Source organism: Silurus aristotelis (assembly GCF_946808225.1).
Source record: "Silurus aristotelis genome assembly, chromosome: 7".
Lineage (NCBI taxonomy): Eukaryota > Metazoa > Chordata > Actinopteri > Siluriformes > Siluridae > Silurus > Silurus aristotelis.
The window spans coordinates 2,283,117-2,289,374 of NC_139580.1; the positions used below are offsets into that span (position 1 = coordinate 2,283,117).

The window sequence follows — 6,258 nt, forward strand, 5'->3', positions numbered from 1 at the left end:
AATATAAGTGGAAGATCAGCTTCTGCAGAAAATCACACAAACAAGTGTTCACTGTATTAGTGTCAATTTTACACCCTGAAAAAAAACAAATCACTCATTTAAAATCCCACGTTTCACTACGGCTTCATCACCTCAGTAACTGCACCACGACTTTACTGCCCCCTGTTGGTGGATTTTAGAGTCACAGCAGCAGTGATGAACTTTGTTGTGGATTAACTTTGATCCTGGAGTAATGTTTCATTTCACTCTATACTGCACTCTATATGGTGACATGACTTTGGTCTCAGAGCTACTAATGTGATGGAGCGCGTGTAAGATCATGGAATGTTCTTTAATTATTGTTTTTCTGCCTGGTGGTTTGTTTTACATAGAATTTAAAATAATCTAAAACAAATCTGTCCATCTGTTTCATTTTTCCATCAATAATTATTTCAATAATCATTTATAATTATTTATTGAATAAATATCTAATTTGAACTAAAATGTAACTAATCAACTAAGCATGTTTTATGTTAAATATTAATTTGTGCATTTTTGTTGGCTGTTGTTATTGAGTGTTCTCTCGGCACGTGTTATAAACAGTAGGGTGGATCTTATTTTGTAACTTCTTTGAATGGCAGTGCGGGATTGTTGGATACCGCAGAGTTTATGAAGTTTGTGAAGTTTTGCACCCTTGATAAAGCAGAGTGATGTATGCGTGTACATTTTGGTAATTGTGAAATGCTAGCTATCAATAGCTAATATTTATGTGTTAGGGTTATCATCAGTCAACACTTCTTTATAAGTGTATGTCGTCAAGTTGATATTGCTCAAAACGATAAGTTATACAGTGGGTACAGAAAGTATTCAGACCCCCTTAAATTTTTCACTCTTTGTTATATTGCAGCCATTTGCTAAAATCATTTAGGTTCATTCTTCTTCCTCATGAATGTACACACAGCTCCCCATACTGACAGAAAAACACAGAATTGTTGACATTGTTGCAGATTTATTAAAAAAGAAAAACTGAAATATCACATGGTCCTAAGTATTCAGACCCTTTGCTGTGACACTCATATATTTAACTCAGGTGCTTTCCATTTCTTCTGATCATCCTTGAGATGGTTCTACACCTTCATTTGAGTCCAGCTGTGTTTGATTATACTGATTGGACTTGATTAGGAAAGCCACACACCTGTCTATATAAGACCTTCCAGATCACAATGCATGTCAGAGCAAATGAGAATCATGAGGTCAAAGGAACTGCCTGAAGAACTCAGAGACAGAATTGGATCTGGCCAAGGTTACAAAAAGATTTCTGCTGCACTTAAGGTTCCTAAGAGCACAGTGGCCTCCATAATCCTCAAATGGAAGATGTTTGGGACGACCAGAACCCTTCCTAGAGCTGGCCGTCCGGCCAAACTGAGCTATCGGGGGAGAAGAGCCTTGGTGAGAGAGGTAAAGAAGAACCCAAAGATCACTGTGGCTGAGCTCCAGAGATGCAGTCAGGAGATGGGAGAAAGTTGTAGAAAGTCACCCATCACTGCAGCCCTCCACCAGTCGGGGCTTTATGGCAGAGTGGCCCGACGGAAGCCTCTCCATAGTGTAAGACACATGAAAGCCCGCATGGAGTTTGCTAAAAAACACCAGAAGGACTCCAAGATGGTGAGAAATAAGATTCTCTGGTCTGATGAGACCAAAATAGAACTTTTTGGCCTTAATTCTAAGCGGTATGTGTGGAGAAAACCAGGCACTGCTCATCACCTGTCCAATACAGTCCCAACAGTGAAGCATGGTGGTGGCAGCATCGTGCTGTGGGGGTGTTTTTCAGCTGCAGGGACAGGACGACTGGTTGCAATCGAGGGAAAGATGAATGCGGCCAAGTACAGGGATATCCTGGACAAAAACCTTCTCCAGAGTGCTCTGGACCTCAGACTGGGCCGAAGGTTTACCTTCCAACAAGACAATGACCCTAAGCACACAGCTAAAATAACGAAGGAGTGGCTTCACAACAACTCTGTGACTGTTCTTGAATGGCCCAGCCAGAGCCCTGACTTAAACCCAATTGAGCATCTCTGGAGAGACCTAAAAATGGCTGTCCACCAACGTTTACCATCCAACCTGACAGAACTGGAGAGGATCTGCAAGGAGGAATGGCAGAGGATCCCCAAATCCAGGTGTGAAAGACTTGTTGCATCTTTCCCAAAAAGACTCCTGGCTGTATTAGATCAAAAGGGGGCTTCTACTAAATACTGAGCAAAGGGTTTGAATACTTAGGACCAAGTGATATTTCAGTTTTTCTTTTTTAATAAATCTGCAACAATGTCAACAATTCGGTGTTTTTCTGTCAGTATGGGGTGCTATGTGTACATTCATGAGGAAGAAGAATGAACCTAAATGATTTTAGCAAATGGCTGCAATATAACAAAGAGTGAAAAATTTAAGGGGGTCTGAATACTTTCCGTACCCACTGTAGATGATGAAATGCCATGAACATACATTTTCTGCATTAAACTTTTATTTTTATTTTATTTCATATATAAATACGTGAACTCAGTCCTGGAACAATCCAGAAAAGTACTGGGCTGAAATGAGTTTATATTTAAAATTTTATGAAGATTGTTTCACATATATTTTGTATGTACCAATAATCTTACAAGACCTTGTATTATTTACTTAATTTATGAAGTTTTTACATACCTCAAAAGCAGCCTTGTCAGCATCTTCTTCACGCTTTGCCTCTAAATAACTTTTTTCCAAATTTTTTCCATTCAAGCAAACAGTCATAGATTGAAGTGACAAGGTCTAAAATTGGGGATACTAGAGAAATATAAGAAAAATCATATAAAAGAAAAGAACAGAATTATCGGTAAACTCCGAGCAGTCATGAGACTAAAAAAAAAGGAACTGTTTTCAGACAGGGAAATGGAAAAGTTATTTTGAGTATTCTTCTTCCATTCTAGGCTTCTCCCATTAGGGGTCGCCACAGCGGATCATCTGTCTCCACACCCCCCTGTCCTCTACATCTGCCTCTTTCACACCAACTACCTGCATGTCTTCCTTCACCACATCCATAAACCTCCTCCTTGGTCTTCCTCTTTTCCTCCTTCCTGGTGTCTCCATCCTCAGCATTCTCCTACTGATATACCCCATGTCCCTCCTCTGCACATGTCCAAACCATCTCAATCACACCTCCCTCACCTTGTCTCCAAAACGTTCTACATGCGCTGTCCCTCTAATAAACTTATTTCTAATCCTGTCCATCATCATCACTCCCAACGAACATCTCAACATCTTCATGAACTGTTGCTCACAGATGGTCACGTCTTCTCTCAGCCTGGCTTCCACTACTATTTCATATTCACCTTATGGTGTGACTGATTAACTTTATTCCCCTGTAGTTACTGGGTAGATTTGGTGAAACAGGAAGCAGATAGGATCAGTAAGGAGGAAGTGAGAGCAGCGATTAAGAGGAAGAAGAGTGAAAAGTCTGCTGGACTAGATGACAAACCAGTAGAAGCATGGAGATGTTTAGGTGAGATGCAGTGGAGTTTTTAACAAGATTGTTTCACAAAATTTTGAAGGTGAGAGGATGCCTGAGGAATGGAGAAGGAGTGTGCTGGTACCAGTTTATAATATAATATAATATAATAAAATAAAATAAAATAAAATAAAATAAAATAAAATAAAATAAAATAAAATAAAATAAAATAAAATAAAATAAAATAAAATTAATATAATATAATATAATATAATATAATATAATATAATATAATAAAATATAATATAATATAATAAATGTTTCTCTGCAATATTAGATTAATATCTTTATATAATATAAATGTATATATATTAATCTAATATTAAAATATGTAAAGTTTATTTCTTGTTCTTTTTTCCTGCAGATTGACTTTAAGAATCCTTTTGTGATTAACTTTTAAAAGGAAACAGGGCAAATACAAATAAATGATTAACACTTTCGTTGTTAGTCCTCTTTAAATTATTCTTTTTTTAAAATACAGTTAATTGTGGAATAATATTGAAGATTTGTTCAAATCTTCTAAAGGTAGGCTTTTAAATAGGGCTGCAACAACTAATCGATAAAATCGATAATAATCGATAATGAAATTCCTTGTTAACGATTAGTTGGGCTGCTCTAATTTTGGTTTAGTGTAACATTAAGATAACACAGCCGCTTGCAAAAACTTCCAAGGCATGGGCGCATTATATTTTAAATGCAACAATGAAAACTGTACCTGGAAGTTCTGCAAAGCGGAGCTTGTGTTGGATGGAAATCCCAAAATGGCAACCTGATCGAAACATTTCAGATTATTCAATTTAAAGTCTGGAGACTAATGAAAATGGAGCAAGAGTGGAAGTATAACACACATAATATAAAACAGTGCTGACAGAATGTCAAAGATCAAACTAATAAATGAAATGTTGGAGATGAACTAAATTAACATTTGGACAGATGTATTTTCTGTTTGTGTCTATGCATATATCTGTGTGTGTGTGTTTGTGTGTGTGTGTGTGTGTGTGTGTGTGTGTGTGTGTGTGTGTGTGTGTGTGGGGGGCATCAAATCACTTGGTGATCTTTATAAGTAAATCCACCACAGGCAATGCAAGTGCAGATTGTTAGTTTTTTGCAGCACTTGCATGTTCCCCTCTGAACTGCTGAGCTGCTGGTGCCTGCTGGTGTGTGAGTGGCAGCTACAGAGGACTGTAGCTCTCACAAGTGCAGCAGCAGCAACTGGTGCATGGGGGAACTGCTTTTTCTTTACAATTGCCGCAGTGACTCCCTGGAGTCCCTCAGTCATCTCCCTGACAACTCGCATGCCCCTGGCCCACCTCTGCAGCATCCCCGGTTCCCAGATTAGGCGAACACCTCCAGGCATAAGATGTGGTGACATCAAGTTATCCATAACTTGAGTCCATATTTAGGTGGGGTTTTTTCGACATATTGCCAAAATTGGCATCGCCCTTTAAAGGGCACAAGCTGTTGATCCACGATCACGTCTCTGCCAGGATTAAAAAGAATCTGAAGTCGATGAGCAAACATATTTCATAGAGTTCTGATTGGGGCAGGTGTGGACTCACCTCTGGATCAGTAAACCCCAGCCAAAACGAGTCCACATGCTGTGTGGAGTCCACCTGGGTCCATTTTGTTTTGGTGCGCTCAAAAACAGAGTTTACATCCTGGACCCTAGCGATTGCATAGCGCGTTGCCCCTGGAATCACGCCTCGAGCAGGTTGGATAAAAGGAGTCTCTGCATTAGTTGGAAACTCACATTTGGTGATCCAACCTGATCCAGTATCCTCAGAATCCTCCACACATTCAGTCATCGATGTTGAGGATGAGGAGCTGCTATAAAATCAGGATCTGATTCTCCTGAGTCAGTGCTCTCTGAAGGAGATGATTCTGTGTTTATGGACAGTGATTTCCGGTGGCGTTTTTGAGCATCAATAATGTTGAGGAACATTATTCTGAAATTGTTCCACAATTTGTAGACAGTTTTTTGAAGAAGGTTGTTGAACCTCTGCACATCTTTACTTCTAAGAGACTCTGCTTCTCTTAAATGCTCCTTTTGTACCCACTAATATTAGACTTTTTTTTCCAATTAACCTACTTAGTTGCAAAATGTTGCTCCAGCTGTTTCTTTTTTTTAGTAACATTTACATTTCAAGCCTTTTGTTTCCATGTCCCACATTTTTTGAGACCGGTTGCAGCCATCAACTTTAGAATTGTCCTTAAAATGTCCCTAAAATGGTACATTTCCTCGATTTAAACATTTTATATGATTTCTATGTGCTGAAAAAAATATTGGTTTATGAGATTTGCTAATGTGGTGGACATCCGCATGTTCCTGTGCTCCTGAAGATTTGCAAAAGCAATTGGAAAGATAACAGAATAACTTTTTTTTATTTTTTTTATTATGCATTTAAAATCATACCTGAATTGAGGTCAGAAAAAAAAAAATCAAACTCAGGTGAGTGTTTCACCTAATTTTTAAATTCTTTTATGTTACGTTTTTAAGATAAAACCTTTTTTTTGCCCTTTCTAAACATTTTTAATACCTAAAACGTTTAAGCCATCAGATATAAAAGTATTTTATATCTAACACTATTTCCTAAAATGGATAATTTTCTTAGTTGAAACATTTCTGTTTTCTATAGTGTATAAAATATGGGGTATAACATTTGCATTCTGTTTATATTAATGTTTTACACCGTGTCCTAACTTTTTGGAAATGGAGTTACATAAACTGAAGATAAATT

The 6,258-nt window shown here is 37.9% G+C and overlaps 1 long non-coding RNA gene across 1 annotated transcript in view; it reads left to right on the forward strand.

Annotated features, from left to right (window-relative positions):
• The window catches only part of LOC310728988, a 412,338-nt gene that overhangs the window by 377,208 nt on the left and 28,872 nt on the right, over positions 1 to 6,258 (forward strand). The window lies entirely within an intron of this gene.